Source organism: Amborella trichopoda, chromosome 1 (assembly GCF_054954075.1).
Source record: "Amborella trichopoda isolate Santa Cruz 75 chromosome 1, AtrichopodaSantaCruz75HAP2 v2.0, whole genome shotgun sequence".
Taxonomy (NCBI): domain Eukaryota; kingdom Viridiplantae; phylum Streptophyta; class Magnoliopsida; order Amborellales; family Amborellaceae; genus Amborella; species Amborella trichopoda.
The window spans coordinates 36892388-36907333 of NC_142336.1; positions in this window are offsets into that span (position 1 = coordinate 36892388).

The window sequence follows — 14946 nt, forward strand, 5'->3', positions numbered from 1 at the left end:
CTTCGTTCAAATATAAATATTATTCAATTCTTACCATAAAAATGTCAATTGAGTAATGATCACCGTATAATTGCAGCAAATATTCCAAGTGCCTCCAAAACCTCCTCCTAAAGTCACCTTACTCATCTTAAGAAATATGTCATAAATAAGTTTGCATAAATCAAGATATCTGACTTTTAGCGGAGTATCACCCGCCCATCTGTAAAACCAAAATATAGTCTCTCTTTTTCCCACCATCCGTCAAGGATTCCTAGATCCCTACGTTGCACAATAACTTTCCAAATAGGAGAGACATGCTTTCCTTCCCTCCCCTATCAATAATAGGTCTTTATTCAATCCATATTTAGCAATGGTCACTTCTTCCCATAGTTGAGTCTCTCAGTGTGTGCTTCATCACCATTCTTAATTCTCAATTTTCTAATACCAAGACCACCTTCTCTTTTGGGTGTAAAAACTATTTTTTGATGTTGTAGGATATTTTTGATACGCTTGTATTCCCAGTGCGAATAATAAAGAAGCTGGTGGTGACCCAGACCCACAGGTACCAAAATACCTGTAGACTACAAAAACCGTGATCAAAATAAGCCTAATTTTAGAAGGATTTGAAAAAATATTGTATTGACCTCAAAAAAAATTAAAGGGTGGTATTCGGTATTTTAAGAGTACCCATCAAGTTTCATCCCAATCTGATCAAGATAAAGCAGATCAAGATGAAATTTACATTTCGTAGAACCACTCAATCATGCTGAAAAGTACCTTATAATTGGAGCTATATTGTCAAGGTCTCAAATGAATACCAGACCACCGCCATTAGGTTTGTAAGGCCCAAAAACCCCCAGATACCAATTCTCGACTCGTTTGGACACTTCTTCACCATCCTAGAGCCAACTTATCCACATGGGTGGGCATTACACAATTCACATGATGTTTTAAAGAACTAGTTTCCATAAATGGAAATTGCTCCTTTCACTTTCGGGAATGACTTCGAAAGCTCATAACTCACTCATCCAGAGGCCAATCGAGCCCAAATTCGGACATATGGTAGATCTCATCGAGTTACACGTTTTGATATAAGATACGGCTCAAGTCAATATCCGGATTGAGAGAAATCGTAGAGAGAAATTACATTTCGAAACTCATGCTTTGCAAGATTTTTAAAGAGAAACATCCACCCATTCGATGGGGCATATCTCGCGGTTCCAGCATCGAATAACTTCAAGTATGGGTCTGTTACGAGCATGATATGAAGAGCTTCGACTTGAGGTAAATTTTGCACATGAATGAGGTCGGGAAAGCACCCGATTTGAATCTAAAAGAATGAACATTTTCCGGTGGCCAAAATCCCATTTTCCGACCACCTCCCCAATTTGGAAAGTGACCGTTTGACATCCAAATCGAGAGAGTTTATTGCAAAATGATTGAAATAACTTTCCTTGCGATTTGTGATAAAGAACATGATTGGAAACATAAAGAAATGAGCTTAGATCAAATATTTAAAGTTGCAAGTTGTGGGTTTGGCCGGATTTTGATAACAACCTCAAAACTCTGACTCAACCTCAATAATGGACATCAAAACGACCCCCTCGACATGGCAATCATTTTTTCGATGATTGATGTACCGAAAGCTTGCCAGATAGTGCCCAAAAGAGCCCCGAACTACAAGCAAGGCAAGAGGCCCCTTTTTGAGGATGATTTTGTCATTTCAAAGAAAGTTAGGAGGGGCAAAAACGGTCATTTTGCCCCAAAAACAAAACTCACTTTTAATTCCAAAAATATGTAATTTTTAGCAATTTTGTGTTGTATTAATCATCTATCCATGTTTGGGTGAGATCATATATAAGCTGTTTATCACTCATTTGTAACCTAAGATGAAATTTTATTAAGAGAGTTCTTTGTGTTAGCTTCTTTCTTCTGATTTTGCCTTCATTCTCACCCTAAGAGAGAGGAGAGAGAAATATTTTATAATTGAGAGACTAACCTTGGACTACCCTACCCAAGCCTTGGACCACACTACCCATACCATCCAACCCTAGTCCATAATCCACACTACCCATAGTCCATACTACCCTTAATCCATACTACCTATAGTCCATACCACCTATACTCCATACTCCATACTCCCTATACCACACTTAAGCCTAGTCCATAGTGGTCGGGGCATGGTTTTCTTTGTGAGAGACAACCCTCTATCAAACAACTGTGAACGGTCCACGCGCGTTGGCGTTTTATGCTTGGGCGTGTACTCTTCTTGATGCGGATAGGAACCAACAACGAGAGAGATTTTTAGACAAGGGTGTGTTTAAGTGCCTACCTCGTCGTTTGGGGGTTCGGGGATATGCCCAGGCAGTCGCCCTCTTGTAGCAGTTACGAAGCCCTCTGGCTATCTGCCAGTGTGGTTTGGACACGAACTCTTCTTAACATATCATCTCATTCTTTTGTCTTGAAACTTGCAATGTGAATTCAAAGGTACTCCTCTATGATGGTTCACTCGAGTAGGGGTTGGCTGGCAAAGAAAGAATAAAGGAGAAATGATGACAGAAATCCTTTTATCCCCATAAATGCTACGAAACTTGGCAATCAAAGCGACTAAAGAATCGAAACTCTCTCGACTACCAACTCAAGATGACTCCACCCGAGTGAGTGAGGGTGAGAGCATATATATCTATCGTAACTCGACTCAACTGTATAAAGAGGAAGTTAGAGTGGTGATCTGAGTGTTAAAACTCTGTGCAGTAGGTTTAAGGGCTGTACATTATGACAAAGAAATCTTCGACCAATTCGAGGGGCTACTGAAAAAGGGCTGAGGAGCTGAAGCCCTTCAATGCGAGTCTAAAGCACATGTGTCCTATGAAGCTTGCTTGGCTTCTTCTGATGAGACTTTGACCAAGCATCAGGCTCTTATGAAGAAGTATGAGAAGAGGAAGGCATCTCTTGTTTCTCATTAAACCAATTTCAAGAAGGATGAATTGCTACTCTTGGAAGAGATAAGGGTCGCTAAAGATGAAGTAGCAAACCTCCAAGCTCGTATTGTGCAACTGCAGACTCAGAGGAGCGGGCAACAAGAAAAAGCCTCAAGGAAGCTTTTAGAGATGGTGGATAAGAGTAAATGATGGTAAGGGAGATGGTGCTCACACCTAAATGCAAGCCCAAGCTTTCAAATGAGAGATGGGAGTTTGTGAGTTTGTGGTGAGATGAGTTTGACAGTCCCACGCTTAAGTGTGGGTCTCGAGCTTTTAAACGAGAGGCGAGAGTTTGTGAGTTTACGGTGAGATGAGACGGGCACGTGGCTAGGTGCGGGCCTCGAGCTTTTAAACTAGAGGTGGGAGTTTGTGAGTTTGCAGTGAGATGAGTTTGACAGACCCACGTCTAGGTGCGGGCCACGAGCTTTTAAACGAGCGAGAGAGATGAGATGAGTTTGGTGGGATTTTGATGGGTTCGCGCTTAAGGGCGGAGATGAAATGTTATTTTGATGGGGACACACATGGGAGGTGAAACGACCATGGGGGGGAGATGAAGCAAGAGGAGGAGATGAAGTGATAAGGCTAGGGAGATGAAATGACATTCTAATGGGCCCTTGCCCAAGGGTCTATAAAAGAGACAAGATAGAAGAGGAGGGTGAGAACTAGGTTCTTACCTTTCACCACTCTTCATCATTTTTCAATCGTTGACAGATAACTTCGACGGCGAAATGATCCTAAAGCCACAACCATGGCTAGCACCACTTCTTGTAAAAAAAAAGGGTACTTTCCATAGCCTTTTCTTCTTGGTGCCTTCGCCCAGTAAAATTTTCACCATCTTTCCTTTGTTACTTTTAGACTGTGCACCATGTGTTTGTTATTGCGCTCGAGCATTTCGTTTGGTACAACTCAGATGCCTTGGCCTTCTTTTAAACATCATTTCATTGTGCCTCATCATTTTGCATCCCTTTGTATTATACTACCAGAAATTTCTTTGAGCACGTTCTCGAGCATTGTCAATTTTCTCATCTTCTTTCTCTTGTGCTTCTTTTGCGGACAGAACTCTTGACGAGTTAGTTAAAATTTGCTGACTTTTGTGCTCGGGGGGAAGACGAAGTCTAAGGCTATGAATAGGATTTTGAAGGTCAACACACACAATCCCAATCTCATTCATCAGAACATGATAATGAGCTGGTCTTGTAGTACCAATTGGCTTATTTTGAGCATATATGTAGAAGTCATAGTTTCGAGTATGACATATCACAGGATCCACAACATTTCTTGAGAGAACATCATCATTAGAATATTTATGGAATAACTTTGTGTGGTGAAAATTTTTGGCCATCTTCGAGGTGGTTGCATGCCTGAATGATTTGATCGACTTTCATGTTCAGCGCTGGGGTAAACTATGATTCGTTAGTCTCATTCTAGAAAACTATCACCTGGTCAGGCTTACGCTTGCTGCTGCCTTGCAAAAATTCTATTGATGTCAATATTCCCAAATCGTAGACCCAACAGGAGGAAACGAAGATGTTTGAAGACATTTTTCAGTACCTTGGGTCCCCAATGCGAAATAAAAAAGAGAAGTCGATCAATAAAGCCTAAATTACAGTGGAATTCTCTACAATCTCATAATTTTCCTAGAAAAAGTGGAAATTTTCATAAGGACTTCAAAAGGCCACCTATCAAGTTTCGTCACAATCCAACATGTTTAAGGTAGTGCAGACAAAGAAACAATTTCAGAAAAATCAATCTCTAGCACCTCTGTGCGTCAAAAAGCTGTGAGACCACTACCATTGGATCAAGCATGGTCAAAAATCCTTATGGATCAAGTTTCAGCTTAATTGGGTACTCCAGGACAAAGTTATGGGTAAAATACCGAAAAGGGGTAGGTGCACACTATTCCCGTATGCCCTCCCTGCACCAAATCACCATTAATGGTGACAATTTTTATAGTCTCAGAAAAGTGACTTTCATGAGCCATATCTCACTCGTCCCAAGTTGGATCATGCTCAAATTTTGTGAGTATATTCGCCTTGTCATGACGAGCGTTTTGATATGTGGCACGTCCCATGACGACACCCGAGCATGAAGAAAAGCTAGAGAGAAGTTAATGATTCATGAAGGAAGTTGCACGAAATTCAGCAGCGACACATCCCACTCGAGCGGCCATATCAAGGCGCTCATGCATCGGATTGACACGAGACTAGTTCCATCGCATGCGTAAGGTCCAGGGCTACCATTGGTCCGAATCCCGTGCATGATGAATGGTCGGATTTCATGCGGAAGCCAATAAAGTTGCTTTAAATTATGGCCATCGAAATTCATATTCCGGCCAAAAACCCAAAACTGTTAAAATCTTCGTCCGGGCATGAAATCGAACAACGTTTATAGCCACGTGATTGTGATGGCATGCTTAGTGCAATACAACAAAGAAATCACGAAGAAACATCAAGATATGAGCACACTATCGATCCAAAGTTTTCAAGATTCGCACGAATTTCAAGTCGCATGATCATGGTCCAAAAATACGGTCTGTGGTCAAATCGATCACTATGATGAGCCCTATAAGAAAGCAATCATCCTTTTTTCAAACGGGCACCAGAGCAATCTTGGATCATCCATGGAAGATCACGCACGTTCTAAGGTAGCAGCAGGGATTGTTTTGAAATTCCATGTATTATTAGGCAGGGGCAAAACAATCATGTTGCACCTATTTTTAGAATATCTTTTAATTCAAATAAATTGTAATTATCATCAATTAGGATAGTTTTTGGGCATCTACCCATGTTTGGGCCCAATTCTTAAATACATACTAAACCTAATTGTAAACAAACCCCCTCAATAAAGTTCGAGTTTCTATGTTGAGTTGGAGAGGCACATCTTAGAGAGAGAGAGAGAGGAGAGAGAAGAAAATTTTTTATACCTCTCGACGAAGATACCTTTCTCTCTCCTCTTTTTTTCTTTCTTTCTCTTTCGTCTTCTCTCCTCTTTTCTCTCTCCTCTTTCTTTCTTTCTCTCTCTTCTTCTTCTCTCCTATTTTCTCTCTCCTCTTTCTTCCTCTTCTTCTCTCTGTCTCTCTCATCTCCTTCTCAAACATGCACAGCAGTAACCATTGTCGTGCATGTATCACTCCCTTCTTCTTCTTTTCTCTCTATTTTCTCTTTTCCTATTCCCCCTCTTTATTAATCTTCTCCTTCCTTCTCTCTCTACTTTCCTTTCTTCTTTCTCTTCCTTAAACCCTCTTTCTTCTATCTTTCTTTCTTTCTCTCACCCTGTTATTTCCTTTCTCTCCCTCTCCAGTCATGCACGGCGATACCCATCGCTGGGCATGACATTCTCATTCTTCCCTTATCCTCTTGAAACATGCACAGTGAGCCGGGCCTTAACCTGAGTGGCGGGCCGGGTCTCTGTCCAAGTTTCCCCTTCCCCATGTTGTGCATGGTGATGCTCATCGCCACGCGTGACATTTCTTTCCTCATTCTTTGACAAGGACACTGAACCAGGCCCTTTTCCAAGTGGCAGGTTGGGTCGTGTCTGAGTCCCTTACAACACAAGCAGCGATGCCTAGCGTTGAGAGCGTCTTTCCCTTTCTCATTCCTGCCTCTCTCTCTTGACATGAGCGGTGGAAACCCATTTCCATCCATGTTCTTTCTCTCTCTTCTTTCCTCTATCATGGGTGACAGAAACCCATCGTCGCCCATGTTTTCTTCTCTCTCTCCTTTCATAGACAGCGAACGCCCCTCGTCGTCCATGTTTTATTTTTCTCTCTCCTATTATGGACGATGAAACCCATCGTTATCTATGTTCTTTCTCTCTCCTCTTTCGTCTGTCATGAGCGGCATAACCCATCGTCATCCATGTTCTTTCTCTCTCCTCTCTCGTTTCATGGACGACAGAAGCCCATCGCCGTCCATGTTCCCTTTTTCTCTCTCTCCTTTGTCATGGATGGCGAAACCCCATTGCCGCCCATGCTTCTTTCTTCCTTCTCTCTCCTTTGTCATGAACGGCGAAAGTTCATCGCTGTCCGTGCCTCTTTCTTCTTTCTCTCTTCTGTCATGAACGAAAGAAGCTCATCACCATCCATGCTTCCTTCTCTTTTTTCTTTCTCTCACTTCTTCTCTCTCCCCCTTCCTTCTGGCTCTCCTTTCTTTTCCTTTCTCCCTTCTCTCCCTTTTCTCTTTTCTCTTCTTTCTCCCCACATTTCTCTCTTCTCTTTTCTTCTCTCTTCTTCTCTTCTCTCTCCTTTCTCTTCTATCTCTTATCTTTCTTTTCTTCTCCTTTCTTTCTCTTTTCTCCTATCTCTTTTCTTCTCTCTACTCTTCTTATCTCTCCTCTTTCTCCTTCTTTTCCTTCTTCCTCTCTCATTTGACCAAGGGACAAGTCTATTGTCGAGAAGTATTGCCATCGTGTCAGTCTTACTGCCACACCAAACTCACCGTTGTGCCGGGCTAATTGGTGTTGGTGTTCTGTTGTCGAGTAGTATTGTCGACGTGCCGGTTCGCGTTGTCGTGTCTATCTTGCTACCACGTCAAGTCAATCATCATGCCGATCTAGCCACTATGCTAGGCTGGCCTCCCGGTCAAATGTCTCTTTCTTTTCTTTTCTTCTCTCTTCTTCCTTCTCCAACCCACATCTCATTATATATTCTCTTTTCTCCTTTGAATGTGCACGCCTGTGTGCATTCATCCAAAGACAAGGTGGGATCCCTAGGCCCACTGGTCTTGTAAAATTAACCATGTATATGTTATTACAGAAACAGGAGAATACAAGCCAAGGGAGGCGATTCCAAACCAGTTGTATGACTGGGGGGCTTTCCAACATAATCTAAGAGGGCTCCCACGCGAGCCAGCCTGAGTGAGTCATGAATCCAAGTGAGGTATGTCCCGCCTCACAACAAATTCATCTCTCATTAGTTGGTACGCCTATCCTTGTTCTTGAGCAAAGCTCTCGAGAGAGCTATCTCAAGTCTTGGGTTCCCTTTGAAACCCGAGGCACATGTCACCAGATCATCAAGATCCGGAGGTGAGATCAAGGCACCTAAACAGCTTGGTGACTCCACTTGGGACTTACTGCCCCTTCATCAGAACGTACTTGTTTGGCTACTTGCTCCTTTGTTTTTCTGTTTTCACACACCACATGGCTTCCAGGTTTCCTAACCCATTCATCCAGATCGCGCGAGCTTCCCTTAAGAACAAGTTCCTCGAATTTCATTCCCAACCTTTCTTTTGAGCAAAGACCCAGTGTCCAGCTCTCAGGTCTCAACCTGGATTGGCACGAGAAGGGACTTAAAGGTCCCTAACTCCCCATCTCTTAGCTCTGGTGGAACCCGCATCAAAGAACTTTGCATTGGTAGTGCAAATCTTAGAAGCATCTCCCAGCATGGGGCAAATGAGCCTGAGATCGGGTAAAACGCTGCAATCTCCACCTCAAAAGCCAGGTATCTTGAAGTTTCCTAGTCCACCACTTTTCCCTCACTCGAATACTTCAAACAATTTACCCATCCTCCAGCTCCCTAGGCTCCTTCCTCGCTCAAATAACCCCGGCAATCCACTCATCCTCCAATTCCCTGGGATGCCTCTGGTCCCATATACACAACCTCCTAAGCCTCAACCTCAAACCTCCACCACACTAAAGCAAATCCAGGTCACTCAATCCTCGCAGACCACCCAAATCAAGCCTGCTGCACAATCAAGCCAGCCAGCAACCCAAAATAAACCTCTTCCACCTAAACCTACTCCTCAACCCATTATATCACCAAAGCTGGTGGCAGGACCAAGAACACAAAAGGTTGACGAAGAAAAGGTGAAATATGATGTGATAGGGCACCTAAGGAACCTTACAACCCTTCTCAGCATCTATGATGCCCTCATGCTCTCAATGGATTACAGTATGGCTCTAGTTCAAGCTCTTTCCAATCAAGAGGTATACAAGACCGAGGTAGAACCCATTGAGGTGGACCCAGCGATCTTAAGTGGATGTATGGCGATCACCTTCTTAGAGGATGATTTGCAATTGGGAGAAATATTTCACAATTGCCCTCTCTATGTGACTGGTGAGTTACATGCATGCCCCATCAACCGAATTATGTTGGATGGAGGGTCAACAGTTAAATCATCCCAAGGAGAATCCTCACTCATTTGGGATTAGGGTCTGAGGATCTCACTCCAACTCACATCACAGTCCAAGGGTTCAGTCAAGAGAGAAGCTGGCTGGCATGGTCCACCTTCGTCTCAGAATCGGTGAATGAAATGATTACGCCCAATTTCATGTGATCAACACCGAAACATCTTACAACATCCTTCTCGGCCACCCATGGCTTCATGACCAGGAGATGGTTCCATCCACATTGCATCAGTGCTTCAAGTATAGTTGAGATGGGAGACAGTATATGGTCTATGCTGATAGAAGACCATTTCCTTTAGCCAAAACTCATTATGTTGATGTCAAGTATTACTTCACAGATTCGGTGTCACCCCAAAAGTCAGCAAAAGGTGATCACAAGTTCGTGAAGAAGGTGGAACCTTCGCTTCATGACGATGTTGAGGACATTGAGAGAACGCTCGTAAGCATGTTTAAAGAGGAAGAACGACAAGGCACAATTCTCCCTCTGACTCCCATTCATCCCAGTATGCCATCCATCATCCCTAAGGAAAATCCCTCTTCCCCTAAAGATGAGGTTTTCCCCTCTGCGTCCAGTCTAGGGCCACCTTTGCAAGCAAAGGAACCTGAGGTCACTCCTGAGATTGAAAAATTCATGAGGACAGAACTCCTGGCTCCAAAGGTCACCTACACGTCAGCCTATAAAAAAGTCATGCATGTCCCTATTGCCACTGCAAAAGGTCCTCCAAATCCCAGTTGCTATAAGCGAAGAGTATGCTTCTCGTCCCACCGCAGCGTCAGTTCAAACTAGTAGTCAGCCATAAGTTCTGCGCTTCTTTGATTTTGTGGGAGGAGAGCAATTTGATAAAGGACAACCTTCTCGCCCTCAAGAGCAGGATCCCCTATCAGAGTTAAGAAGTGAAGTTCGCAATCTCCAAAGCCAATTGAAGGTTATGCATATTGCTTCAAAACATCTAAAGGAGTTCGTGCCTGAGACCAAGAGCTATGAAGAGCTTGAAGTAAATGCACCTCGAATGGAAGCCGAAGCCCCTCTTGATTGGACTATTTATAGTGAGCAGGCTCATCAAATAATGAGAAAAATGAATTATGCGCCCTTGTCCAATCAAACGTTAAGGGGAGAAGAAGCAAGTTCTCCCCCATCCGAGGTCACTAAAGCCACAGTAGCTTATCGCAAGATGAAGCAAGGAATATGGTATTCTGTCTTGTCCCCTTGAGACAATGAACATTTTGAAAGGCGGTCAAGCCCAAAAGAAGCAAATAAGGTGCTGGAAGAAGTACACTCAGGCATCTGTGGATTGCATTAGTCTGGCCCAAAACTATGAACAAATACGCAGATTGGGGTATTATTGGCCTTCGATGACTATCGACTCCTTAAACTATGACTGGAAGTGCCAGGTGTGCCAAATAGACTCGAGCCTTGTTCATCAACCTCTAGGGCCTTTACACCCTACAGTGGCATCATGGCCCTTCTCACAATGGGGTATGGACATTGTAGGGACTATTGACCCTCCTTCGGCAATGGGTCATGTATTTATTCTAGCTGCAATAGATTATTTCTCTAAGTGGGCTAAAGCGGTCCCCCTCAAGCAAGTTCTTGGGACCACAGTAGCTAATTTCGTGCGACATCACATCATATACCAGTTTGGAGTGCCTGACCGGACTATATCTGACAATGACCCTCAATTTAGAAGTCATCATATTGATCGCTTGGTTAATCAGTTCGGTTTCAAGTGGAAGTACTCAACTATGTACCAACCTCTGGCAAACGGCTAAGCTGAGGCCTTCAATAATACTCTATGTGTTGTTTTTAGGAAGTAAGTATAAAAAACAAGGAAAAATTGGCATGAGAAACTTTTGGAAGCCTTGTGGGCCTATCGCACTACCATAAGAAATGCCACCGATTCCACTCCTTATTCCTTGGTCTATGGGGGTGAAGCGGTCTTACCCCTCGAGATTCAACTGCCCTCGATTCGTGTCGCCGTACATCAAGGACTAGCTGAAGATGAAAGGGTCAAGCTTTGTTACCAAGAGTTGGATGCACTTGATGAAAAGAGATTGGAAGCTCAACAGAATCTTGAGCTCAAGCATGGGAGAATGAAGAGGGCCTTTGACAAGTCAGTCAAGGTCCGCACATTCACCCGTGGAGATCTGGTTTGAGCTGTCAAAGGTCGATTGTTATGCGTGGAAGGCGTAACGGAAAGTTTGAACCAAAGTGGGAATGCCCTTTTATAGTCAACAAGGTCTCACCAAATGGTTCTTACATACTAGCACATTCTGATGGAGAGGAGGCGATGCCCCCCATCAATGGGCGATATCTGAAGAAGTACTATCCCTGATACGTATTTAAAAGACTCAACATGCGAAGGAGTTAAGGAAAGAAGAAAGAAACGACAATGAAAAGGAAAATGAGCAAGTCAATTCAAAAAAACTTAATTCTTTTATTGAAGAAATTACAAGTTACAATCAGAAAACCCATTATTAAGGAAGTTACAGGGATATATTATTAAGCGTTACTCTTGCATCTGAGGAAAAGAGAACGGTTGATCCCAGTGTTGCTCTTACATCTGAGGAAAAGAGAACGACTGACCCCAGCGTTGCTCTTACAACTGAGGAGAGGACGGTTACAGGCCAAAAATTGCTCTCGCATTAGAAGCATTGCTCTTGCATCTGAGGAAAGGAGGACAGTTACAGACCAAAAGTTGCTCTCACATTAGGAGAAGGTGGAAGTGCTTTGATCGAGAATATCAAACATACAAAGAAGCCTTCTCTGGCAAGGAACTTGCCTATGATGAAGAGCGTACCCAGTTCACAGTGAGGGCCCTTCCACAAAACAACATGGAGTTCACAATTGTGCTGGAGGGCTTGGCTTCCAACAGGCTTAATAAGCCAGGCCTCACAATTGGTTACCACCCTTTGCTAACCCAAGTTGTCACCGTGCACGATCACAACAGAACACGATTCACCGCCGTTCATGAAAGGATCAATGAGGGAGCAGCTACTGCCACGCATGACTAATGTCATGTGCATCATGTTGATGACCATGCGGGACTAAGGCACCGACTAGTGTTGTTCGAGACTAATGCTGGACATTTTCAAAAAGACCAACACCGGCTACATTTTCAAGGGCTAACCTCATCTGTGTTTTCAAAAGACTAACGCCAGCTGTGGCTTCGAGGAGTAATGCCGGCTATGTCTGACAAAGGGCTAACGCCGGTTGTGTTCTCTATCACCGCGCGTGCTAGCTCGTGATGCTTCGATTGCCAATGATAGTGACTATTCAGCGGCCTTAAGACCCTTCGTCTATTCGCGACTGTTCAGATGCCCAGCGACTGTTCAATTCTCATGACCCTTTGCTGTTAATGATTGTTCATTCCCCTACGACCTTCCAGCTACTCACCAGGAAACCGCTTCCACTTGCCAGAAACCCACCAGCGGACTTTCCCCTCTCCCTTCACAACATTGAAAAATCACCGCAAAATCAATGGAATTTCACTGGCAAACCCCTGCAAACTACTTGCTTCCTAACCCCCACAATAGTGACCCTCGCGAAGGTCCTTGTGTAACCTTACCGGAATTCTCTCTTCCTAGCCGGAGTTTCCTCTTCCTTGCTTGAGTTATCACTGGCGGACCACTGTCAACCTCCTGCGAGTGTTCTGCCAAAACCCTTCACGGCTCGTCGGACTTTTAACGACTGCCTGCATCTTGCGTGCTTGCCGGAAGTTTCCTTTCCTCTCTCTCACTGATAATTTTTTTTTACTTAAGATAAAACGGTGAAAAATGGGGTTTACCCACTTATATAGAATACACTTTCTCATAGTTCCCTTCACAAAGCAAGAATGCCGGACAAGCCAAACGGCAATGGGCTAGACCAGGTTGGGCTCAGACCCGAGACTCGAGCAGAGGCTTACCACTGTCAGTGCAACACCTAGCGTCATGAACTAAGGCCGAGCTGGGCCCAACTCTCGAGGCTCAAACTCATACCAACGTCACTCGTAGCTAAACGATGCGTGTGAAAGCTCGTGACTAATGTCACGCGTCAAACTCCCTCATGATCGCTGCTTGTGACTAACGTCGCAGGTATCAATGTTGCACGCTAGCGACTGCTCAACACCGTTCGTGCAACTGGTGACTCCATGCTAGTGTCGCGCATGGCTGAACTCGATCATTGTCATGAACGTTCTACCATCATCCCCAATAGGAGTTACACCTGTCTTGCAGCCCATCATCCCCACTGGAGTTAGGTGTATGCTAAAAAGAGTCATTCTTACCCCTTCACTCCCTAGTGGGTCAGTCTCGCACCAAGCCATCTTATCTCCAAGGAGTCAGGTTACCTTTCATAAGCCCATTCTCCATGGAGTCTCATTTTTCACCAAGGGTTCACATTTACCCCCTAACCCCCAATGAAGTTCTCTTCCATTTTCCACTCCACATCAGGTCACCATCTCCATCAAAGCTCTCTGCTTGTGTATAGCCTTAACTATTTTATCCACAAGGAGTCAGATTGCTATACACAGACCTACCCCCCATGGAGCTTCACCTACATGACAACCCACACAAATGGTCTGTGTTGCATGACCTTAAACTGCACAGCTTTGATTTGTGCTTCATGACCCTAAACTGCATAGCCACGGTCTAAACTATATGACCTTAAACTGTAGCGGAGGTATACTTGCACGACGTTAAATTGTATGGTCCTAGTTGCATGACTTTAAACTGCATATCCATGGTCCAACTGTATGACCCTAAACTATAGTGCACATCCTAGCCACATGACGATAAACTGCTTTGCACAGGTCCTAGAGGCATGACCTTAAACTCGCCCCCAGACATGCGTACACGCCTTTTACATGCGTCATCATGCACGTCTTTCCTAACTGACCCGTCCGTGTGTGCAAATCACCTTCATCAACTCCCTAGTAAATCCATCTTCCTTCATTACCATTCATCATTCCCTAAGTCTCACCCTCGCTAAAAAATGACGAGCCATCTCATCATCCATACTCGTCGTCAGCTAGTGGGCCACAACTTTCCACCTTTCATCCACACGTCATCTATCCCTTATGGGCAGCACTCGTGCCATCTCCCCAAAGTAAGTCAAACCACCATCATGCTCACTTTGTAGCCTCCACAGACTCTCGTCCACCTCCGCCACGGTCCAAGCTATACGACCCTAAACTAATAGTGCACATCCTGACTGCTTGATGTTAAAAGGCTTCGCACTGGTCCCAAAAGCATGACTCTAAACACGCCTTCACAAAAAAAAATAACTGGCATGGTGTAAACCTGAATAAGGGAACGCCATGAGTAAAAATGATGGACGGGCATGGTCATGAAACCATGAGTAAGAGAGTTCTGTGAATAAAAACCCCGGCACCGTGAAAACTCAAAAGGGCACCGTGAGTAAAAATGGAAAAAAAAGGATTGACGTGGCCAAAAGGTCATGGGTAAAAGAACCTCAAATAAAAGGAGGATGGTGAAAACCGTTTCTACGGCCCCACTTCCCAGTCCAAGTGCAAACCCATAAAGGGCGCTCGGACCAATAATTAGGTTGATGCAGCGCTCGCCTCTATAGTCAGCTTCAACCCGCATTCAAAAGAAAAAAAAATCCTCGGTGATGATGTTAAACGAGCACATCCTGACTAATAGTGCACATTCTGACTGCATGATGTTAAAAGGCTTCGCACATGTCCCAAAGGCATGACCCTAAACACGCCTTCACAAAAAAAAATAACTGGCATGGTGTAAACCTGAATAAAGGAACGCCATGAGTAAAAATGATGGATGGGCATGGTCATGAAAACATGAGTAAGAGAGTTCTGTGAATAAAAACCCCGGCACGGTGAAAACTCAAAAGGGTATCGTGAGT